The 25080-nt window shown below is 46.3% G+C and overlaps 1 protein-coding gene across 1 annotated transcript in view; it reads right to left on the bottom strand.

Moving 5' to 3' along the window:
- The window catches only part of LINGO2 (leucine rich repeat and Ig domain containing 2), a 3888832-nt gene that overhangs the window by 1852025 nt on the left and 2011727 nt on the right, over positions 1–25080 (bottom strand). Inside the window, exon 8 of the mRNA XM_085641323.1 lies at positions 24496–24574. The gene's annotated coding sequence lies outside the window, so the exon portion shown is untranslated. The remainder of the gene's footprint in view (positions 1–24495; positions 24575–25080) is intronic.

The following is a 25080-nucleotide window of genomic DNA, read 5'->3' as shown; positions in this document are numbered from 1 at the left end:
AGGGTAGAGTGCCCTGGCATAGAGTATAATGGCGCAGAGTATAATGGCATAGAGTAAAGTGGTGTAGAGTGCAGTAGTGCAGATTACATTAGAGTGGCGTGCAGTGGATTGGCTGAGAGTGCAGGGGTGTAGAGTGGATTGCATTGAGGAAGAGTGCAGTGGCATAGAGTGCAGTGTTGCAGAGAGGCGTAGGGTGGAGTTGTGCAGAGTAGAGTGGATTGGCCTAGACTGGAGTGGCATAGAGTGCAATAGTGAAGATTGCAGTGGAATAGAGTGCAGTTGTGCAGAGTAGAGTAAAGTGGAGTAGAGTAGAGCGTAGTGGCATAGGGCAGAGTGGTGCAGAGTAGAGTGCAATAGTGTACAGTGGCACACAGTGGCATAGAGTACAGTAGAGTGCTTTGGTGTACAATATTGCAGAGTATAGCGGCATAGAGTGCAGTGGAGTAGAGTGCAGTACCATAGAATCAAGCAGTGTACAATGCAGCATCGTAGATGCTGTGCCACATAGTAGAGTGTGAGTAGAATGGTGCAGAGTAAAGTGGTGTAGAGTAGAGTGGCATAGAGTGTAGTGGTGTAGAGTAGGGCAGAGTACAGTGGCATCGAGTGCAGTGATACAGAGCAGAGTGGCGTAGAATGCATTGGCATAGAGTGCAGTTGTGCAGAGTAGAGCGGTGGAGAGTTCAGTGGCAGAGAGTACTGTGTTGCAGAGTAGAATGTTGAAGAGTTCAGTTGTGTAGAGTGCACTGACATAGAATGCATTTGCATATAATTCAATGGCACAGAGAAGAGTAGCGTTGAGAGCCGTGGCATAGAACAGAGTGCATTGGCGTAGAGTGCATTGGCATAGAGTGCAGTGGTGTAGAGTGCAGTGGTTTGTAGAGGGGTGGCATAGAGTGCAGTGGCATAGAGTGGAGTGGCACATAGTGAATAGAGTGGTGTAGAGTGCAGTGGCATAGAGTGGTGTAAAGTAGAGTGGTGTAGAGTGAAATGACATTGGGTACTGTGGTGCAGAGTAGAGTGCAGTGGCTTAGAGTGCAGTGGCTTAGAGTGCAGTGGCGTAGAGTGCAGTGGTACAGATAGAGAAGAGTGTAGTGGCATAAAGTTAAGTGGTGCAGAGCAGAGTAGAATAGAGTACAGTGGCATAGGGTACAGTGGTATAGAGTGCAGTGGCATAGAGTAGCGTGGAATAGAGTAGAGAGGAGTGGACTGGTGTAGAGTACATTGGTGTAGAGTGCAGTGGTTTAAAGTGCAGCGTCAAAGAATTCAGTGGCATACAAATCAATGTAGTGGCATATGGTAGAGTGAGAGTGTAGTGATGCAAAGTAGAGTGGCACGGAGTGCAGTGGCATACAGTGCAGTGGTGCAGAGTAGAGTGGCATAGTGTAGAGTGGCATAGAGAGCAGTGGCATAGAGTGGTGCAGAGTGGAATGGTTTAGAGAGAATTGGTGTAGAGTGGAGTTCTGCAGAGAGCAGTGGCATAGAGTGCAGTGATACAAAGTAGAGTGGCATAGAGTGCATTGGCTTAGAGTGCAGTAGTACAGAGTAGAGAGGCAGAGAGTTCAGTGTCAGAAAGTACTGTGTTGCAGAGTAGAATGTTGCAGAGCGCAGTGGCATAGAGTACAGTGGTACAGAGTAGATGGTTTCAGAGTAGAGTGATATGGCATAGAATGGAGTGGTGCAGGGTAGAGTGCACTGGCATAGAGTAGAATGGCGTAGAGTAAATGGCATAGAGTAAAGTGGTGTAGAGTGCAGTTGTGCATATTACATTAGAGTGGCGTGTAGTGGATTGGCTTAGAGTGCAGGGGTGTAGAGTGGAGTAGATTGCATTGAGGAAGAGTGCAGTGGCATAGAGTGCAGTGTTGCAGAGAGGCGTAGAGTGGAGTTGTGCAGAGTAGAGTGGATTGGCCTAGACTGGAGTGGCATAGAGTGCAATAGTGAAGATTGCAGTGGAATAGAGTGCAGTTGTGCAGAGTAGAGTAGAGCGCAGTGGCATAGAGTAGAGTGGTACAGAGTAGAGTGGAATGGTGTACAGTGGCATACAGTGGCATAGAGTACAGTAGAGTGCATTGGTGTACAATGTTGCAGAGTATAGCGGCATAGAGTGCAGTGTCATAGAATTAAGCAGCGTACAATGCAGCATCGAAGATGCTGTGCCACATAGTAGAGTGTAAGTGGAATGGTGCAGAGTAAAGTGGTGTAGAGTAGAGTGGCATAGAGTGTAGTGGTGTAGAGTGGGGCAGAGTACAGTGGCATAGAGTGCAGTGATACAGAGTAGAGTGGCGTAGGATGCATTGGCATAGAGTGCAGTAGTGTAGAGTAGAGCGGTGGAGAGTCCAGTGGCAGAGAGTACTGTGTTACAGAGTAGAATTTTGTAGAGTTCAGTACTGTAGAGTGCACTGGCATAGAATGCATTGGCATAGAATCCAATGGCACAGAGCAGAGTAGTGTAGAGAGTCGTGGCGTAGAGTGCAGTAGTGCAGAGCAGAGTGCAGTGGCATTGAGCGCAGTGGCATAGAGTGCATTGGCATAGAGTGTAGTGGTTTGTAGTGGGGTAGCATAGAGTGCAGTGGCATAGAGTGGAGTGGCACATAGTGAATAGAGTGGTGTAGAGTGCAGTGGCGTAGAGTAGATTGTTGCAGAGTTGAGTGAAGATGCGTAAAGTGGAGTGCTGCAGAGTAGAGTGGCATAGATTGTAATGGTATAGAGTAAAGTGGTGTAGAATGTATTGGCATAGAGTGCAGTGGTGAAGATTAGATTAGAGAGGTATACAATGGATTGGAGTAGAGTGCAGGGTCCTATAGTGGAGTAGTACAGAGTAGAGTGCAGTGCTGCAGAGTGGTGTAGAGCGGATTGGCATAGAGTGGAGTTGTGCAGAGTAGAGTGGAGCAGCCTACACTAGAGTGGTGTAGAGTTCAGTTGCAAACAGCGCAGTAATGCATATAATAGTAAAGTAGAGTGTATGGGCATTGGGTAGAGTGCTGCTGATTAGAGGAGTGAGGCATAGAGTTAGGTGGCGTAGGGTGCAGTGGCATAGAGTGCAGTGGTGCAGAGTGGAGTAGAGTGCCGTGGCACAGAGTGCAGTGGGCATGGAGTGGTGCAAATTAAAGTGGAGTGGCGTGAAGTGGAGTATGCATGGTGTGGTAGCACGCTGCCATTACAGACAGCAAATGTTCAATTGAAATGACTATTACATTTGCACAGACATACAGTTTTACTAATAAAATGTCTGGAAATATCCTCACTTAGAGTATTGATTTGCATTGATCATATTAAAATATTTGTTTCCAACAAACTTCAGAATTAACAAACAATTTGCTTAGTTTTCCCTTTCCTAATTTTGATATATATTCTGAAATACTCGCACAGTTCATTTAAATGTTGTGTGCTAGAAAAAAAAATACTTTTTTACCCCGGTATTCAGCAAGATTGCCACATAAATCCTCTCACTTTGAAGTCAGAGAAAGTAAACACCAAGCTCCCTCAAAAGGCAGAGCCTGATATTTGACCTCTGTCTTTGAATACACTGCAAATGTGACAAGATAAGAACAAGATTTACAGGCCTGTTTACAGAAAGGAGGACCGCAAGAATACAAGCAGAGGTGGTGTAAAAATGCTTTGCTCCTCAGGAGGGCCGAACTGAAGCTGGCCAAAACAAAGCCAGCAAATAAAAAAGACAGAAAGTGTAAGTTACGAACAAGAGAGGAGTTGGCCTAACAGCTAGGGTGGTCGACCTCGAATCTGGGGAACTGGGTTCGAGTCTCGGCAATGACGCTGAACATCCTGTGATTCTGGGCAAATCACTCAATCTCCCAGTGCCTAACAAAAAAATAATGAATGTGTCCTCATGTAACGCAACTGGTGCTATGTAAGGCGCTCTGATACCCGATACCTTCGGGTCAAGTTCGCGCTATATAAAACACTGCAAAATAAAAAAAATAATAAAAAAAACAAAGACAATGGTAAGCAACATGTGGAATGCATTCTCAGGGAAAGTTTCTGAATGTCCCCAAGATGTCTTAAGCAAACCAGACAGCTGCACTGTCTGGTAGGCTTCAACCTAAAAACGATCACAGCTTCTACAAGCAAGCCTGCATTCACATAACACTACATGCAAAGCAGCATGTCCTGTAACACGGTCTGTGACTGTGAGCTAAATTAACAAAATATTTTGCACTGCATTTTGCAATTCTCTTCAGGCGGAGGGTTGGTCTTGAAATTAGCATATGAGTTTTAGAGCCATTGTTTTTATACAGTTAAGACTCATCCAGGATTCAATTGGTTTTAGGCCATTTTTGATGATTGTGATTTGATATTTATTACACGTGACTCACAGGATGATGTCCAATATGTTGCTGGTTTCAAGGTGGAATTGGAGCGTGGGGTTAAATGGTTTCTTTTTAGGTCTCGTGACATAAGCAGCGCATGTGCTGCTCTTGTCTTACGAGGCTTCTTGGAATCGATACGATTCCAGAAGCCTCGTCCTAGCTCTGCCTTCAGCTTTGATTTGTGCGCGTCGTTTGACGTCACGAAATATGCTAAAGGCAGTGCAATGATTGCACTGAAGGCATGGCAATCATTGCTTGTTGCCACCCTGTCTCCTTTTAGCCACGCCCAGCGGGATTGGATCTCTTACCTGCGGCATGACAGAGTAGGTATATTATCAGCTTGCCGCGCTTTTTTTTGTAAACTTGTTTACCTTTCCTTTCTGTTCCCCTTAGTTTTGTTTTTTTCTTCTTCTCTTTTTATCGATCTTTGGGGTCGTTCTTCTCTATCATGTTCTATTCCTCTACTCTCGTTCTAGTCTCTTCTGCTTTTCTGTCCTTTCCTTTCCCCCACAATGGTTTGACTACTTGTGTGGGAATCGCTATCTCTCCAGAGGAAGCGCTGTACATAGTAAGGGCACGGTACTTATATTGTAATTGTTGTTGAAGTTGATATTTAGTGTATAATTGCCTTTTCGGTGTTCGCGGGCAAAGTTTAGGTGATGTAATTCTATATTGCCTGCAGCGGTCAAAATGCATGTACTGTTCGTTTCTATTTGCATATTCTTCCCATCCCACTGAACAAACTTGTTTCAAGCGCTTTAAGCCAGCGGGTGGGGAGACGCCCGCATCCTAAAACAAGCATTTGCAATGCAATAGGTCTCGCATTTGCGCGAGTTTAAGCTATTCGCATTGTAAATGACAATGCCTTTTATTTGTTTTAGAAACAAAAACGAAAACAAAAATAAAAGGCATTGTTATTTGCAATGTTAATAGCCCATACTCGCGTAATGCGAGACCTATTGCATTGCAAATGCTTGTTTCAGTAGCCTTGGAGCTGAGTTAGTGTAGTTGCCTGTGGCCTTGGTTGTATGCTGTGAGCACAGGAAGCCCATAGGGAAGTTTGCCAAGTAGACGAATGCTGCTAACAGGGCTGCAGTCTGGTGTGTACTAGCAGCTGTGCAGGGGGAGGTAGTGTGCACTGATGAATCAAGCGCTTTCACTGTTCCCTGTGCCGGTCTGAGATCTCCACACTGACAGGGCCGTTTAAGAAAGAAAGAGGAGCTGAGATGAGCGGAACGGAGAGTGCCAGGCGCGCAACACCCATTGGACTCACAGGGCTTCAGCCCCCCCCACCCCCCCATCGTGTGTGGCAGCCCGGGATGAGACAGCTTCCCGGCGCGCACACAGCCGCACCCGAGCACTTCACGTGTCTTTAAAAGACCATTTGCATGTTAATGAGGCCTCGCTGGTGTTTCACCCCTTCTAAGAGACCCTGCAGCTCCACTCTGCCTATGGGACGCCGAGACGACGCTATTTAAAGCTCGCCAGACTAGCGCAGCGGTGACGCGCAGCGGTTGCGCCATCCCTGCGCCTGAGTCGTGCCAGAGTCCTGCCCGTCTGCGCTCGTCAGCGTCTCGGAGGCGGCCGAGGCGGGACTCTGGCATCTTGGGTAGGTGTGTAGGATGATTAGGTATAGTGCGGCCGCTTTATGTGCGCTCCGTCCCCCCAAGAGCGGTTGTATTTGTCTTTTCCCTGGTGGTCGACACCTGGCTAAAGGGTGCCCTGGATGTTCTTGGCGTCCCATATCATCTCCATCTCGCGCTCCCCTCTCCCTCCCCTTGGAATGTCAGTGTGCCTTGTTAAATACCAGATCCTTGGCGCGTCATTCCATGGAAATTTGGGACCTCCTTACGCTCTCGAAAATCTCCTGTCTTTTTTTGACAGAGACTTGGTTGGGGGCTGGCTCGGAACCTGACATCGCTAGTGCCCTTCCCCCCAACTTCACCATCTTAAGGAGGGATAGAACTGGAGGCAGAGGTGGTGGGGTGGCCTTAGTTGTTGACAAGTCCCTTGTCTGCACCTCTTATCCTGTAGATAATATCGCTGGTTGTGAAGCTCTGGGCTTTATTCTCCAGCTGTCGGCTTCACATACCTGCACAGGAATTTTGATCTATAGACCTCCAGGGCCTTTAGGCTCGTTTTTCGAGGATTTACAGGTGGCACTGTCAGTACCCTGTGTGCGCTCGGCACACTGTGTACTGCTGGGCGACTTAAATCTGCACATGGACTCGACAACTGACGCCGATGCTTCTAAATTACGGGACATTACCGAGATGCTCGGACTGACCTCTTTCATCGATAGTCCAACGCACGTGAAAGGGCATATGTTGGATTTAATCTTTTCCACTGTGCCAATTAAGGTGTCCTCCCCTTTGCCGGTTCTATGGTCCGACCATTATTTAATTAATTTCGTGTTGTTAGCTGAGCACCAGACGAGTCAAAGAGCTCATAAGGACGGGTCTCGTCAAGCTAGAGCCTTTCACCTGGTGTCAGCTGATATGCTCGCTGACGCACTCCATGCACATCCTTGCATTACGACTGGGAACTTAGAAGTCGACCTGCCGCTAGTCCAGGACTGGCTTCGGACAAGATTCGAGGAGCTTGCCCCTCGGAAACCGGTCAGGACAGCCCCCTGCCAGGATTCCGCTCCTTGGTTCACCGCTACTCTGCGAAAAGCGCGCCAGGACTGCAAAAGATCTGAAAGGCTCTGGCGGCGCAGATATGCGCCTGAGGAGAAACTGAAGTACAGGGGTGCGATAAAATCCTATCACAGACAGATTGCCGAAGCTAAAAAGATCTACTTCGAGCATAGAATAGACCAGGCTGATAACACGAGCCGGGAACTATTCCGAATTGTGAAGGAATTCGTAGAGCCGGTGGCGGCCGCTAGGGTTCACTCCCATACTGAGGAGTGGATCAAGCAGCTTGCTGACTTCTTTGTGGACAAGATCCGTAGGATTCAGGACTCTTTCGATCGGGTGGGGTCCCTGGAAGTGGCTGCAGCTGTGGAAAGTGATCTGAAGGTCCTTCCATCCGCTGCAGCCGAGCTGGCGCCCACTCTTTCGACGTTCCCCCCGCTATCCTGCGAGTCCTCTCTGGAGCTGCTTTCCCGGTTGAAATCTGGATCCCCCTTGGATGCGTGTCCGGCTAAATGCCTGAGCTCGGTGGCACCAGCTATTAACAACTTGCTGAACCCCTTGCTCAACATGTCTCTGAGTTCTGGAGTGGTCCCTAAAGAATGGAAGCATGCTCTTATTCTCCCGCTCATTAAGAAACCTCTGCTCGACCCTTTACAGTGGGCCAACTATAGACCAATCTCCCTCCTCCCTGCTCTGGCGAAGGTGGCGGAGAAACATGTTCAGCATACTCTTACCACCTTTATAGAGAATAACAAACTGCTGCATGACTCCCAATCTGGTTTCCGTGCCAATTACAGTACGGAGACAGCTCTTGTGGAGGTGACCGACGCCATCAGGGAAATGCTTGATCTTGGGGGAAAGGCTATGTTGGTCTTGCTGGACCTGTCGGCGGCATTCGACACCGTCCCACACGCCGGCCTCCTCCTAAGACTCAGGGAGGTAGGTCTGCGGGGGACGGTGTTGGACTGGTTTCAATCCTTCTTAACCGACCGTCGGCAGGTGATCTGGGCTCCTCCGTTCTCCGCGGAAATGCCTTCGCTAGAGGTGGGGGTGCCTCAAGGATCCATCCTGAGCCCCACCATATTTAACATTTATGTGGCCCCTTTGGCGAAGGTCGCTGAGGCATTTGGAGCCCGGGTCATCTCATACACTGATGACACCCAGCTCCTGTTTACCTGCAGGAAGGGAGAGGTTTTTAATGGCGACAGAATCAGAGACTGCCTGAGTGCTGTTTTTGCATGGTTTCAGCACCAGAACCTGAAATGTAACTCGGATAAGTCCGAGTTGCTCTTTTTTGGCTGCGCTGAGGACCCTGGCTGGAAATCGTGGTGGCCTTCCGACATGTTCCCCCCTGAGAAACCATCTGCCCAAGTAAAAAATCTGGGTGTGGTATTTGACGACAGTCTTTCTTTTCGTCCCCACATCACGGGCCTGGCGGGGAAATGTTTCGGTATCTTGAAGATGGTGAGGAAATTTCTCCCACTGCTTTCCCTTCAATATCGCAAGAACATCGTGCAAGCACTTGTGGGCTCGCGTTTAGACTACGCTAACGCACTTTTCTCTGGTCTGCCTAAATATCTGGTATCCAGATTGCAAGTTGTCCAAAACTCGGCGGCCAGAGCCATCTTTGGCCTTCCACGGAGAGCCAGTGCCTCTCTACTGCGCGGTAGGCTGCATTGGCTGTCTATCCCTAGCAGAATTAGTTTCAAGGTCCTCACGTTGGCGTTTAAAGCCCTCCACTGCATTGGCCCAGCTTACCTCAGGATGCGGATTGCTCTCTACGTTCCCCGGAGGAGTTTGAGATCTGCTGACCTGGCTAAAGTGGAGGTACCAGTGATCAAACGCGTGCGGATGGGAGGCCGGTCTTTCCAGTTTATGGCGGCCAGTTTGTGGAATGAGCTCCCTCTGTCACTCCGCAAGGCTAACAATCTTCTGGCCTTTAGAAAGGAGCTCAAGACGCTCCTCTTCTCCGCCTAACCAGTGGGCCTACAGTGTTTCTGCCGCTGGGTTTTTCTTGGTTGTGTTCAGGACTCTCTGCCAAAGCGCCGGGACACCTGTTCTGGGTAGCCCTGCGCTCAAGAAATATAGTTCTAACATAACATAACATAACATAAAAGATTCAGCCCCCCCCCGAATTTTTTTCTTAGCCCCCCCCCCGAAATTTGGCTCTAGTTGCGCCTCTGGAGAGTGCCCAATAGGGGAGCACAGGGCATCACTCAAGAGTGACAACTGCCGAAACGTGTCCTTGGGGCGCTAATGTCCATCTTAGCACCTAGAATCCTGCGGCGTCCAAGAGGAGTGAAACCAGCGCATCCCTCTACCCGGCTCTCTTTCACTGAAGGGGTGTGACAGCAACTTTAACCATGTAAAAAGGTGCCCCAGTATCGTAGACAAATTATGAGAGCATAAGTGGCGTGTACACTCCAGAGGACTTAAACAAAAGAACTGCTTCAAGACCCCTCCACTCCAAAAAGAGGTTACATCAGAAGGCTTGGCTGGTAAGGCTCTGGCAAATTGAACTTTGGAGCAGTAGGGGTTCGAGGCGCTACACAAATAAACCCCGTTGTCATCATTCTCAGCTGGCATTCTGTTGTTTCTGACATTTTGACACACAAGGCACCTGCCCACCCTCCTCCTGTGCGTTTGTTATGCATTTGTTGGCATGTGCAAACTCCACATTGCAAAGCCTAATGTTTAAAATCGTAAGCAAAGCACATCAAAATGGGTTCATTGTTACTCTACAAGTATAAGAGTATATTATTTGAAAGAGTTGCACATTTACCGTACCTTAAAAGCTGCTTTCATAAGTGCAATCCAATGAAATCTTTCGATGTCGCTATGATTATTATTTCCTGGCAGCCGCTGAGCAGAAGTGCTCTGTAGATAAGCATGGAACTAAGAAGCCTAGATACTGGTAAATATAGATGAACATTACGAGCACTAATTGAAACAAGCATTGGCCGTAACAGGAACACCGCGCGGCCGCGAAATAATACAAATACAAGCATTGACCCGCGAGCGGCCGTGAGACGCGATGGGAGGGAGGGGAGAGGGGGGGGGGGGCGGAGAAGCGGGAGTTCTGTGCAACTGGTGCGAAATAGCAGCAGGGAAGGGGGCAGAGAGGTGGGATTGAGGGAGAGCTACGTAAAGCCATATGGCTGCTTTGCGCGCGTGCACGCCTCGTGCACTGTAGCTCTATGCCAGCGGTAGCAATTTGAAAAATCCATTACAAAATGTCTCTCCGAGCCAGCGCAAGCGCTGGGCTCAGCGAGACCTAAACAGGCCCTGAAATGATAGCTCTCTGTTCTGTGGCCACGGCCTCCTGCTTTGCATGAAACGCCCTGTGGGTTTTAATGAGTGTCTGGGCTCGCGGGCTGCAGCGGCCCCTCGCTGGTAGGCCCCATTGTGCATATACATCTTGTAAGGGGGGTCTGTCTCCTTCTCTGTAGAGCTGCTATAAACCAGGATGTGTGTCAGCGATGCCTTATCTTCTTGCACAGCGCCTTGTCATCGTCACATGATGCGTTCAATAACATTAAAAACTCGTTGTATGTTGCGATGGGGCTTTAAGCACTATCTCTTGTTTCAGAGCAGTGCTTCTGGAGTGGAAGGTACTGCACATGTACTGTGTGGTCACCCAGCAGTTTTGGCGTGTACTCACGGTTTTGGCCAGGACAGTCCGAGCCAACCTTTACTGTAGAATTTATATAGTGTTTGATGTAAAGCTGACATGGGGGGGCGAAGCGCTTAAATTCTCACCATAGTGCAGTGAACAGGTACCTATGTCGCAGCATGTTTCCTGCTCTCTGTGCCATGGTGCACCCAGCCGGGCACAAAGTATAAAATAATGTGAGGACCATGCACACACTAGGAGGCATGCGTGTGTGTGTGTACGTGTAATTCTCAGAGGCCCGCAGCTGTCTTAACTGACGTGGTTCATACTCAGAAAGTTACACAAAATTAAGCCTTCGCCTAGTGAGGCGCAGCACCTCTGCACTGTAGAGCCAATGTTGATTTGTTATTTTTGTTTCACGCACCGTGTAATGCAGAGTCGTCTGTTTTTGCCTCTGTTGTGGTAAGAACTCTTGTATTCCTCACACAGGAGCCCCTCTGTGCTGCCCTTATGGCGTACATAAGCTCTCAACAGGCTTTTTGCTATGTGAGGCTCTCACAGATGTCTGGTGCAGGCGCTCACACGTGCCCCAAGCAGACAGAGCTGGACATTGTACCGCTCTGCGCCTACGCCAACTGAGCTGCACATGTCCATAAACCATCTAAAAATTGCCAGGCCAAGTGTTAGCAGGGAGCATACTGTATGTGACCACTCAGTCTAGCTTGCAAGCTGCCCTGCCTCCTTCAGTTGGGCAGGCCGCTTTCCTGTCCCCAAAAATATGCACAACAATGGAGAAAAGGCAGGGTCGAGACAATGTCTGCTTTCAGGTAAAGTTGCTGTCCGTTCAGTATTCTGAGGTACTTTCATCTGCGCCAGTCGGGGGTGTTTGCTCTTTGACCTGATATATCTAAAGCGCCCTTTTTGTTGTTATAGATGGTGAGGTTCATTGCATTTTTTAGCTATTAGTATTGTAAATAACAATGCCTTGTATTTATGTTTTAAAACCGATAACATAAATAGAAGGCATTGTCATTTACAATGCCAATAGCTCAAAATCGTGTGAATGCGAGACCTATTGCATTGCAAATACTTGTTTATTTTAGAGATACACTCAAACATTCTTGTCTCTCTTATATGATCTCATTGGATTGTTCATTTCTGTTCAGCATTGCAGATCCTGTAGTAACTTTCGAAAAATATTAATGTGCGTTTCTCTAATATAGATGGAAACACACAACATGACCATCCAGGAAGGAAATGGAAGAGGAGAGATGGAGTGGGGGAGCAGAAGTAAAGAGATGGGCATAAAGGGAAGATGGAGAGGGAATAGTCAGAGTGTTGTTGGTGCGTCATGGATGAAGGATAGGACAGAAGGACTATTAAATCAGCATAAAACGTGTTCCCTACAATGTAGTTTTATGAGGTTCTCTTAAATGTTGTTGTTAGAGGCATATCTGTGGTCCAGATGCAGGAGGAAAGAGTGCTGCTTCGTTGATTATAAGTGCATCCTCATAAATGCATATTTAGATTTTTCGACACTGACAATAGGGCTCTTTTCTAATCTCAGGCAGGGCCGGACTGAGAACGCAAACCAGCCCTGGCAATTACGTCTGACTGACCCCAAGAGGGGGTGGGGGTGGAGGGGCGGCTGCGCTTTTGTTACAAGGGGCCGATTTTGCAGCACTGCTGAAAAACAGGACCTCAGCAAACAAAACGGTCCCTACAGTACAAAACGGGCCCCCACCCTTCCGGCCCACCAGGAAATGTATCTCAGGCATCTGACTGGTTGGTTGGGGTACTTCAAGTACGCTTGTTTCAGTACCAGCCTTACCAACTGTGAATCATATGCATTTTTGAATAACATACGGAAACTAAAAAAGTGGGCATGGCCCAAGGCAAAATGTCCATAAGAACAGCTTCTGATTGGGTCTTCTTTCTGCAGACATATCCCTTGACAAAGGGGGTCGTAGGTCAGACTGGTGTGTAATCTTCACAGTACTCTTTCTTTTCTTCTGCCTCTGATTAAGCAATGGTGGCTCATGTTATTGAAGGGGAGACACATTTAAAGAAACATTAATATTCTCATTAACTGCAACTTTCATTTGAAATAGAAAAGCATTATGTCTGGCATTTTACTTGCAGCTGCTGCTGAATTGTCTTTTAGTCCTACTTGTGATTACTAATCTCAGCACCCAATGTCTTGTGAGATTTCTGGATCTTGTACTGAGACATCTTTCTTTGCTATCTGGGAAAATGCTCATAGTATGTTCCTAACAGATAAGCCGAACTGTCATAAATTTGATATACACAGCTTTATCACTTAGTTGCTCTTGTAGTATTTCTTGACTGTGAACCGCCTTTATGGTCTTGGAATCTCATTATTAACAGGTCACAATATTAGGCAGCGGTTGATAAGCTTAGCATAGACTAATGCATCCTTTAGAAATGTATGATATTGACTAGTGGCTGACAAGATCCAGTCATCGATAGGCGTAGAGCATTAGGTGTGTGTCATGGCGGGGGCTGCTGGCTCCTCCACTTGAGCGGAGGAGCTTCCTACTTAAAAATCCCCTCAAAGCCCCAGAGATGAAAAATAAAATGGTAATTATTTACCATTTTATTGCTTATCCCCCGTCCCAAGGTGAGCATCAGGACGGGGGTGGGGCCGCTGCTAAGTGTCATCACAGGGAGGAGGGTGGGCTGGTATTGCACTGTTTAAAGTACGCATGTCTGTTTGGCCGGCTGTCGTGTGACAGCGAGCAACAAATGCACACATTAAACATCTCTAATCCAGCTGTCATAAGACAGCTGGGTTAGAGCAAACCAAAGCTTCAAGAGCTCTGTGGAGTGCCGAGTGAGGCCACTCACACCAATCCTAGCGCTGCCCTCATGCTGGTAAGAGCAGCACCAGGATTGGTCAGGGGAGTTCCAGCACCCTGTTCCTCTGCTGGCAAAAGATGAGGTCTGGAGTGAGGCCATTGCTGAGTTCTGTAAGTCTTATTTTATTTCTTTAAATTATTTTACACATGCACGCCTGCTCCCCCTTCCCGATAGATGCCAGCCGCCACTGTTCAAAGGACATTACCATTTATGTAATTCTGCTATGGTGTGCGGTTGTCCATTGCTCAATGTGCCATTGCATCTTTGCCAATTATGTGGCTATTATTCATTGCTGTAGTTACATTGATGGGCAATTTAGGTTAAATCCGTCTGAAATGCTGGTATGTAGATTGAAACAAGCATTTGCAATGCAATAGGTCTCGCATTTACGTGAGTTTAAGCTATTGGCATTGTAAATGACAAGGCCTTTTATTTAGGTTTTAAAAACCAAAACATAAATAAAAGGCATTGTCATTTACAATGCCAATAGCTCAAACTCGCGTGAATGCGAGACCTATTGCATTGGAAAAGCTTGTTCAGGTGGGTGTTCACGGAAGATCAAACAAGATACCATTAATCGCTGTGCAAGAGAGCCAATGGCTGAAGAGGTCTGACCCACGCCCTCTCTATGCAGTGCCGCATGGAAGCAAAATGTGAATGACAAGATTAAAGGCCAGTGGATAAAGAGGACTAACTCAAAGCCCTCTTCATAAGTACATATTTATGTATTATTAATTATGGTGGTTCTTTTTTAATACATGAAGCTAGCACATGAGCTAGAGGTGTCCTTCAGCTATACCTAGTATACCTAACAAGCACAAATTGCAAAGAGTGCATTCAGTACCTCCAAAACGTGAAGCAAGACTACGAACAGCCCCTAAACGAAGAAAGAGTGTTTGATGCAGGTCATCACCGTTGGTCTGCTTCACCTGCCTCCTGAAGGTCTATGCGGTGTGGTTAACCAAACTCTGGACCATAACGTCGAATTCCCACTTAAGACTGGCAGTGTGATTCAAGCACCGCGGTACCAAGATTGACCTGCAGTCAAAATGAAAGGAAACATCGGCACTTTGGTGGGAAATTAAAGACTTGTAGCAAATGGGCATCTGTGTCATTGCTGTCGCCTTTTTCTGTTCTCAAGGGCTCCTGGCTGGCAAACACGACAACCGTGTCTAACACACAGCATGCCTGCAATGGGTGAAGCAAAAATACAACTCTCAGAATGCAAAGTGTTGCGGCCTAAAAGGTCAGCACTGGGTTAAAGAATGGTGAAAGGAGGTCAGAACGGCACTAACGCTGTGTACCCGATCAATGATTACATTTATCAGCATGTGCACGCAAGGCCCTTTGTTTTCCTTGGTATATATGGCTGACTCGGCCTCAGGAGGAAGGGTTACCTTGCCACTTTCAAAACTGACGTGAAGGGCCATTTATATACAGACGGGAGGTTTTTCAGGCTTGCGTCGCTTAACTCCATAGAAATGCATGTGATGTGATAGACTGTATGTCATTTAGATTCATCATGAGGGCGGTAAGCTCAACCTCCACTAGGTGGTGCCCCATACTAGACAGTCTTCGAAATGTGTCCCAGAAGATTGTTTTTGAGTTTGCCGACTTGCTCACGCAACCGTGAGGAAGGGTCTTTAGTCCCTAGGGTGCCACTAAAGCTTCAGGAAAGCCAGGTTTGACAGTATTAACCCCTTCGCTGCTGCGGACATTCCGCTGCAGCGCTGGGGGGGGGGGCAGCGCGGTGGGCCTGTGCTCATGACGGAGCCGCTCCGTCATGAGCCACGGTTGAGCTGTGCTCATGACGGAACGGTTCCGTCATGACTCCGCACATTTGCGTTGTCCCCCCGCACAGGCGGGGAACAGCGCCGCGTAGGCGGAGCGGCCGCCAACGGTCGTGTCATGACGGAACCGTTCCGTCATGAGCACACGGCAACCGTGGCTCATGACGGAAGGGTTCCGTCATGAGCGGGGAAGGAGTTAAAAGACAATCATAGTAATTTTCTCATGATTTAAAGGATGGAATAGCAACTTCGAAAATGTCGATGATATCCCTTTTCCATCTATCTCCCTCTTCATCTGTGAAATATTTGGGCTTAGCATAGACAACGCTTTATCACTAACAGTGCACATAAATAAGTTTGTCCAGTTCTCAAACTTTGTCCTATGATCTTAGAAAAAAATAATTAACTCCTGACACCCAAGCTGTTCGTGTGCTATTCATGAGATTTTGTCAACACCATTATCTGCAGCTTTCACACTACAGCTCGACTCGTATCAACAAAGACTAGGAGCCATACACGCCGCTCCATGGTCCAACGAGTGGTGTGCGCGTGCCACAGCGAGACATCTGGTATCAATTATCGCGCCCGTGTCTGGGCACGATAATTGAAACCACATTGCGGCCGTGCAGGTAACCGACACCAATAGGCCATGAGCGGAGCAATGCGCCCGCCTTTGGCCAATAGCGTGCTGTCTTTGTTAAAAAGACGCACGCAAAGGTCAATAGCGTGGGAAAAAACAAAAAGCACACGCACGAGCATGTGCGATTGTTAGGACAGTTTTTGAAAGCCCTTACATAAAGTCTTCGCCAGAACAGCGCATGCGCGCTGTTACAGGCTCGACCTAAAAAAGGGTATGGGTGTTCTGTTTAATTGACAATGTTAAACAGCTGTATGGTTTTTGCGCTGTAGTTCATAAACCATCTTCTGTAGGTGGTGTTGAACTAAACTTACTCAGAATGTGCAGTGTGTCGAAACCAGAAGCAGAGGAAGGAAAATAAATAGAGAGCGAATGAACTGTGCAAATTGTGTGCACTTACAGCTTCTTTCCGAAAGGGGGCGTGTGCAGCAATTTCTCCTGAGGAATAGCTCAGTCATCTAATTTTTGATCAACAAATATAAATGCACACAAAACGAATGGTGTTTGCTTTCTTTTTTTGTACATAGTTAATTTTGGTTTCCATCTCATCGTAAATCATGCACCATTTCTATTAAACCGCAGAACGACTTCCATTATGGAAAACACCCGGCCGAGGGTCCCGCCTTGTCTGATATTCATATGTCCAATGTAGTGATTGCCTACGAATGCAGCCTCGAGTGCGGGCCTTTCAAGTTGACAAGCGAGGCAGCGATTGCCACTTCACAGCGCTCCTTATGCAATCAGCCACTGTGTTTGCCGAAATGTGTGATTAAAATCACCCCGAAGTGCCTGAAGCAGGCCCCGCACATTTTATTTTTAGAGTTCAATTATATTTGCTCATTTTTCAGAACACAAACAAAAGAAATGAGATAAGCGCATTTTTCAGTAGGCAAACAGATTAAATAAAAAGTGATCGTGACACTATGAAGAGCAGGTGGGGAGTACAGAATAATGCTCAGGGGTACAATGGTTTTTGGGGTGTTCAGTGTGGTACAGCTTATCACTATGACATTTAAAAAAACAAACAAAAAACACATTCAAAGCCGCATTTATGCACTGAAGGTGATTTTTTACCCCACTCAAGGATATTAATTTTATCATCATTGGAAGGATGCAAGACTCACTGGGACTATTATTATTCACACTTTTCAGTTTGCAGGGTTTGGAACTTCAAACCTCTCATGCACCAACTAAAATTACATATGCAAATGGGAATATGTAAACTAACCTACACTCCCAATTAAATGTAAACAGCTAGATGACTCTAAATACAAAAAAAACCATGGCCAATCTAAAGCCAAAGAAAACAAACACAACCTCACGTAGACAATGGAAATAAAGAACTCCACACTCCTGAAGAAAAATGACCTGATTGTGCCCAGGCAATAAAACACCAGAATGCGTGTGATATGATTTTTTTTTTTTACCCATGGGACATATTGATACATAAGAATTCTCACTCCCTGTGGCCAATGAAATAATATGAGGGAAACAGGGGCATTTTACAACTCAGCCGGGAAACAGGCCATGGGGATGGTGGTCCAGTTGGCTGCCTGTCAGAATATCATTAGCAAAAATATCATCTGACACAAACATTGTTTTCTTAAAATCATCACAAAAGTATCCTCCCATTGGCTGTAGATTTTATTTAAATAACACTAGTGTGGAAATTAATTTCTAAATAATATTTAGGACACATTGTTTCTGTTACAAGTTATTTTAACTACAACATTCTGGTACCATGCCAACTTGGTGTGTAAGATCCAAGAGCGCTAGGCACTTTAGCGCGTGAGAGTGAATTGATTGAGCTGCGCTGTTTTGCAGGCAAGGTCTATGATTCGCTGATTTACAGGATGTTTTTAATCAGTGGTAATCCCCCGCCATCCTTAGTACGTCAGCTCTGGGAGATAATCTCAGTTATAATGCCACTCTTGAGCATGGAGTGACGCGGATCCTCCCTGTCTTCCCATTGCCTCTTCGCGGCTCCTATTGTGCTGTAATACACTGTACCCACTTGAACATCTTTGATTAGTATGACGACGATAAATTGAAACATGATGATCCTCGCCTTGTGCATTAACTCAAGTAGAATATGCGTCAGCACGCAGCTGTCATCCCTCTTGTCTTTTGCAAGTGGATTTTCGAGCCCTCCCCTCTAGCGAGAGCTACAGGGAACCGCCCATTGTGGAGACTGTAATTGGAAGGGACTCGACTTTGGCGGACTATCGTAATAGCATTTATATAGCGCTTAATACCCCTGACGAGGTGTCAACGCCCTTTTCGGCGAGTAGCACAATACTCCGAAACCCAAGAAGGATTAGTGGTGAATTATTATAGGGAAATATTAAATTAATTTGAGCGATGGACATGTGAGTCTGTTAGTTGGATGGAAAAGGATAGTGGAGGGATATAAGAAGGAAGTGTCGAGAAAGTTTTTATTTGGAGATCATAGCAGTAGGAGGAGGTTTGGGACGAGTAAAGGAGAGATGGAGGGGGAAGAGTCTCTAGAAGTGGGTTAGGGTGAAAGATGAGGTATTGGATGAGTCTCGGAGGGATATGTGAGGGAAGGGTTTAGAAAGGCTTGTTTGGGACATTTGAATAGTAAAGGATGTTTAAGATGATGCAAGGAGGGAAAAGTATAGAAACGGTTATTTTGGGGATCATAGTAGTTGAATGGGGGTTTAGGATGAGTCAAGGAGTGGTGGTACAGAATATACAGAGAGGGGTATAGTGAAAGAAATAGGGTAGTGCATTGGAGAGAGTCAGGGAGTGGAAGTAGAGGATAGATTGAGAGAGGTATGTGAGATATAGGTTAGTGCCTTGGAGATGCTGAATTAAGATTAAAGTAATAAATATAAAGATACATAAGTACATTGAAGGTATATGTGTATAAGGAAAGTAATATATCTAGATTTAAGTTGCATTTAATAAACTCGACTATCACGTGTTGATGTACTTTAAGCTAATTTTTTTGTTTTTATATTTGCTTCAACACTGATCACATGAATTCATTCCTCTCCGAAGGTTCAGATCACTGTGTCATAAACGCCATGAGGCATGTCTTATGGTTAGTTAAGCATTCTTATTATTGTCACCCATGAAGCTGGACTTGCCTACTGTGAAATATCAATGTAGGTACAATAACATGTTTTTGTGATAACTCATGGGGCGGATGCATACAATGCACTCCTATCAACGTGGAAGTCTAAGGGGCTTATTTACAAGGCCCTTGCGCCACTTTTGCGTCATTTTTAACATGGGAAAAGTGACGCAAAAGTGGCGCAAGGGCAGGGCCGGACTGGGAACCACAACCGACCCTGGCAAAGTGCTCGCCACCCCCCGAGGGTGAGGGGGGTTTGGGGGGGGCGCCGAGCTCTTCGCCAGGGCCGGTTTTCGGCCGATTTTGTTACGAGGCCGATTTTGCAGCTAAGCTGCAAAATCGGCCCTGTAACAAAAACGGCCCCCACGGGCCCAAAACCAGCCACCACCCGTGCGAAGCCCGGTGCCCGCTACGGCCAGTCTGGCCCTGCGCAAGCGGCTTGTAAATCTGCCCCTAAGGTTCTACACTTGGACTACCATTCATACTAAACAGCCTTTTGACTAGTGTTGGATGAAACATTCCTGTGAAAACTGGAATAGGCAAAGAAACAGTTTAAGGGGCATATTAACAAGACAGGCGATATAATTGATTGCAATTGAAGCCCATGTTAGATGTGAAGGACGTCTAAAATGGACTACAATTGGAATTCCATAGAGCATGTTATCAAGCCCATTATCGCCGTTTTAGCGGCAGTTTTCTGCCGCTAAGGTGGCGATAATTTTATCGCCTGGCTTGATAATATGCCCCTTAGTTTGCTGTCGAGCGTAATTTTAATGGCTCCATGGCAGAAAAAAAAGGCAGTTCAGAAGAGGCAGGCCTCCTGGAATAACATCATCGCCTATGTCGTTTTCTGTTTTCACAGATGGCCTCAGCCACTTCCACTGATGCAAACTGTGATAAATGAGAGCTGTGTGTGCGGTACCGTCATTTCACCTGCGGGTCTCAGGTTTTTTTCCGTCTGTGGTAGGTGGATGTGAATCATGCGAAAAGTAGGGGCATGAAAACATTCACATAATTTGCTTTCAACCTAATTACGTGAAGTTCAGGGAATGTGCAAACGTACGTGAAATGTAAAGGTTTTTCTTAGCACTATATTTTAGCACAAAAAACATCCTCCTTGCTTCACTCTGGACATGAATACGTATTCTGCACACAAAAAACACAAGTGCTTCAAACAATAGCTGCTTGTTTTATGGGCGTTCGCATTCCTCCCATGCCCCTAAGCTAAAATTTAGCAGCATAATCACGCCATGTGGTGTAGTGATGTAATTTAGACAATTTTACATACTTGGGGGCATATTATCAAGCACGGCGTTAAAAATTATCGCCGGTTTAGCGGCAGAATTCTGCCTCTAAAGCGGTGATAATGGGCTTGATAAAATGCCCTGGAGAATTCCAATAGAAGTCTATGTTCTGGTGTGAACATGGGCTTCTATTGGAATTCTCCAGGGTATAATATCAAGCCCATTATCACCGCTTTAGCGGCAGTTTTCTGCCGCTAAACCGGAGATAATTTTAACGCCATCCTTGATAATATGCCCCTAAGCATCAGATGAAATTAACGAAATTACACTGGTATAACAGAAATTTCACCCTATGCAAATAAAAAAGGGCAGATTTGTGCCAGGATTCACATACCCTTACTCTGCATGGAGAAAACAAATCTTCCATCTCTATTTGTGGCAATCACGTTCTTTGTTTATTGCTGAGGTCACCAGATAGTGGAGTGAGTGTGGTGTGCATGTGACATTCTCAGGAAGTTTTATAAGTGGGTGGGCGGGGTTGTACCGGGCACACTGAGGACTGCTGGGTTAAAGAGAGCGAATGCTCTCTAGGCCTTGAAGTACAGGAGGAGAGGTGGCAAAGGGGTTACAAGTAGGGTGTCCCCCCTTTTAAGCCATTCCAGAAGCAGTTTCTGTTCCCTTACTTTTCCTGACACAGTTTTTTTTTACCTATGCATTTTCCTTTTCCAAATGTTTGACAATATTTTATACCTTCATGATGTTCAACCATTCTATATGTATCACTTCCTGCATTTGCAGGAGATAAGCAAAGAATGCCGCTTTGAGAAACCGTTTTGGGAAAATCATAAACAGTCCAAACTAAAAACATGAACAAAATTTCTGGGAATGAAGGCTGTGAAACTTGCGAGCGTTAACACCACGAATGAGTTTCTTCGTGAGATGGTCTAGGTTTCGAACAAGCATGCTGAATGATGAAAACTAGAATTGACATAAAGTTATCTCAATGAGGCCTCAAGAACCCGTTTGAGGGGCTTGATTGTGTACAACCTGCCATTAGTATGGCAGTGCAGCGCAGTGGCGGCTATTTAGCTAAGGCGGAGGAGCGTTGCCCCGCTGCTCTCTGAGTTGTGGAAAAGGAAAAACAAATGATAATAATCCAATGTTTTTATAATTTAATTTTTAGTACTGAGCCAGGTTAGGGCGGGGCAGGGTTTGGCTGTCGTCAGAGGGAGGAGGAGTGGTTGGTGCACCATAAGAGCGCTTGACAGGTGGGGAACAGTCCCAGGCTCCCAGACACTGTCTGGGCAGCAAACCAGGCCGCTCAGACTGATCACGATGCTGCTGTCATGCTGATGACAGCAGCGTCGTAATTGGTTTAGGGGAGTCTGGGAGACTGTGTGCTGCGGGGAGTCAGGAACAGAGGGAAGAAGGAGGAGTGGTGGTGCCCGGCATTTAAGTCGTCTTTTCTTTTTCTTTTTTTCTAATCCACCTTCCCCCCATGCTCCACCCCTACTGTTCCCTAGCAGCCGCCACTGTTGCTGCATCTGTTGGTAGTCTTAAAGTTACTGAGATGCTAAACATGGTGGAGTAGAATTCAATTTGATGGAATTGTATGGTCAGTATAGTAAGTTGTAAATTTTAATAATTTGCTGATTTTCTTGATTCATGAAAGAGGAGGGCCAAACCAAATTGCTTATGTGGTTCATCGTTTGGTGCTGGCAGATGCTACCCAGTGAATGTATATGTAGTATAGGAGTTCCACCCACAGTAGCATGAACAGGCTGAGATCAGATATATTTGTCAAATTTTGTGTTAACAGTGAGCTACCTTACCAGCTAACGGGTCAATGGCTAGATATTAAATTCTGGAGAAGTACTCAATATTAACTGTATCCCTATTTAGAGTTTCATAAATCACTTATAACCAGGAAGTCCCCCTACGTTTTTAGAAGGCTGAGAATAATAATTTCCCTACAAACATGCATTGCGTAGAACATCAAAGTTGGGACACAGACATCAAACTTCAACAGTGAATGACAGATTTCATAAAAAACTTATTTACAATGTATGAAACCTTTTTCTTTTCCAAGGTTGAAAACTGAGGGCCTCAATTATGAGGAATTGGCGTAGGGTGGTGCCGCACATCTTCTTGTAATGTAAATGGGCAGGAACACACTCTATTTTTTTTAAATCTGGTGCAATCCTGTCCTTTCCCTGGCACAAATTTGCTGCCCAGTGCCAATGTAGGCACCCTTGCAGCATGGTGCAAGGGTGCCTCTGTTGCAAGCAGAATTGTTTTTGTGCAGTTCCTCTTTCCATGTGTGCTGCAGCATGCAGAACACATGGAATGAGGAAAAAGAAGGAGAAATAAAAATATTTCTCCTTGTAATGCCTGTTATGGGGAGGCATAAGGTATTGTTGGTGCCCTGGGTTTAAGTGATTAAGTAAATCTGTGGCAGCATCAAAATCCATGGGTGTTGCATGGGAAAACCCACCGCAGCGCCCATGGAATGCCTCAGAGTAAGCAAGGCAGCGACTTGCGCTGCTTCTTCTTACTCCATATCTATGAGGCTATGCAACGCTACACAGAGTGGCCATGCGTTGCCTCATAGATATGATTGAGAGGCTTGCACTGCCGGAGCATCAAAAAAAGTAACATTCGGGCTGCGCCGGCAGCTCTTACATTGCATGCCTCTAAATAATATCTATGAGGTGATGCAAAGTCACTGCCTTGCCTTACTCTGCGTCAAGGAGGCATTCCATGGGCGTTGCAGTGGGTTTTCCCACACAGCACCTATGGATTGTGATTCTGCCCCTGATTTGCTTCATCACATAAACCTGGGGCATCACCAATAAACTATGCCTCCCCAGAGAAGGAGTAACAAGGAGAATTTTATTATTTCTTCTTGTTTTCCTCTTTCCATGAGTGCTGCATTCCGCAGCACACATAAAAAGAGGAAAATGGCTCACTGGATTGTTTTTGTGCAGGAAGGTGCCCCTTCCTGCACAAAAACAATCCTGCATGCAACGGAGGCACCCTTGCACCATTGGGTGCCTACCTTGGCGTGAGGCAGAAAATTGTGCGCCAGCTCATGGGGAAAGGACAGGAATGCACCACTGTATTTCATAAATACAGTGCATTCCTGCTCTTTCACTTTGGCGTAGGGCAGCGCAGCAAGAAGACTTGAAGCGCTGCACTAAGTCAATTCCTCATAAATGAGTCCCGTAGGTTCTAGACAGCGTGACCCAAGACGCCCCAAATACATCTGCTAGCAAGTTGCACTTGAATGACATTTCGCTGATTCGTGCAGTCTACAAATGATCTTTCCCATACTTGGCTGCTATTGCAATAATCACCGTCTATAATGATGATCCAAGTCGTCTGTGCGCAACGACCTGACATATTGGCGTTGTCAGCTTTGTCACTAAGGATAAACCAGGCTCCGCGCCATGAAGAAGATGGAGATGCACAACATAGGTCACATTTAAAGAGCATGATGAAGATATGCAGCAATTAATGGAATAATGGGACATGACTGCATTTCGGACGATAAAACTCCATGCAAATAAAGACATCAGCGATGGACCGCAAAACCGAAAGCAGCGGCAAAAATGCTGACACCAGCCCCGCTCCTTTCACCTCTTTGCGCAATATCTCTCTTTCCATGCTTGATTATCTCTCTCTCTCTCTCTTTCTCTCTCTCTCTCTCTCTCTCTCTCTCTTTCTCTCTCTCTCTCTCTCTTCTCCCTCTCTGATCGCTTTCTCTCTACCACCCTCATCCTCCTTTTCTTTTTCTCTCTTTTGAAGCCTTCCCCTGCCTGCTGCATTTAACCTCGGGAGCTGGGGAAAGTGACAAAGGCACCAGAAACAGGCCTTGACTTTCAAAACCGGCGTCCACTGGCTCCAGCCCACCAGGGAAATGCCCTGTGGAATAAAAGGCTTGTCCGGCTCTGAACGACGAGTATCCACAGACATACACTTTCTGCAAACACTAATACGTACACACATACACATACCTAAAACCCTAGACCGACACTCACAAACCACACGCACACCAACATGCCCCACACACATCACTCAAAAACAAACCCCACAGCACCCATTTGCAGTCACACACACCATACACACATGCTCCACACACAAGCAAACACACAAAAACACATACTACCCATACAATCACATATGACACCTACTACACATGTAGGCACACACCTGGTTATTTACGTAGCGTTGATGACATCTTTATGCAAATACACAAACATCTTACCATGCAGCTGTATTCTTCTGTTTCTCTTTCTCAGTAGAGGGGTAATTTTAGATGCGCTCCCCAGAGTCAGACCTGGAAGCTGAAAAAGGAAGAAAATGTAAAAGAAGAGCAGACGAGGAATCAATGAGAGAGAATCGATGAGGAAAGAGCAAGCATGTGTTTCTACATTCTCAATGAAGGCAATAAATCAAGGCGCCATCAAGCTCTGCCTGTGCAGCCTGCCTGATGGTGTAGAAGCCAACCTTTTTGTAGTGTACTCAGTGTTTGTGTGCTGCTCTGTTTCTGGTAGATGAGCTGCAGAGGAGCTTGAGGCTTCTAGCATGAGGAAAGTTGAAAGAAGGGCTCACTCTCATTGTGCAGGCCACCATATACAGGGCCAGTAGCGGTCCGTGGAGGGAGTCACGGTGGGGCAGTGAGGCGGGGCGGAGGAGGGGCAGGGTGGTGAAATGTAAACACCGGAATATGGAGGACCGGAGGTAAGTACACATTTAAATAAGTAAAACGAATTTCGTTGCGCGCGCTGCATCGCAAGATGCGATGCAGCGCGCGCAAAGGAATTCGTTTTACTTATTTAAATGTGTACTT

Source organism: Triturus cristatus, chromosome 2_2 (genome assembly GCF_964204655.1).
Source record: "Triturus cristatus chromosome 2_2, aTriCri1.1, whole genome shotgun sequence".
NCBI lineage: Eukaryota > Metazoa > Chordata > Amphibia > Caudata > Salamandridae > Triturus > Triturus cristatus.
This window is presented reverse-complemented; position numbering and strand designations above follow the sequence as displayed.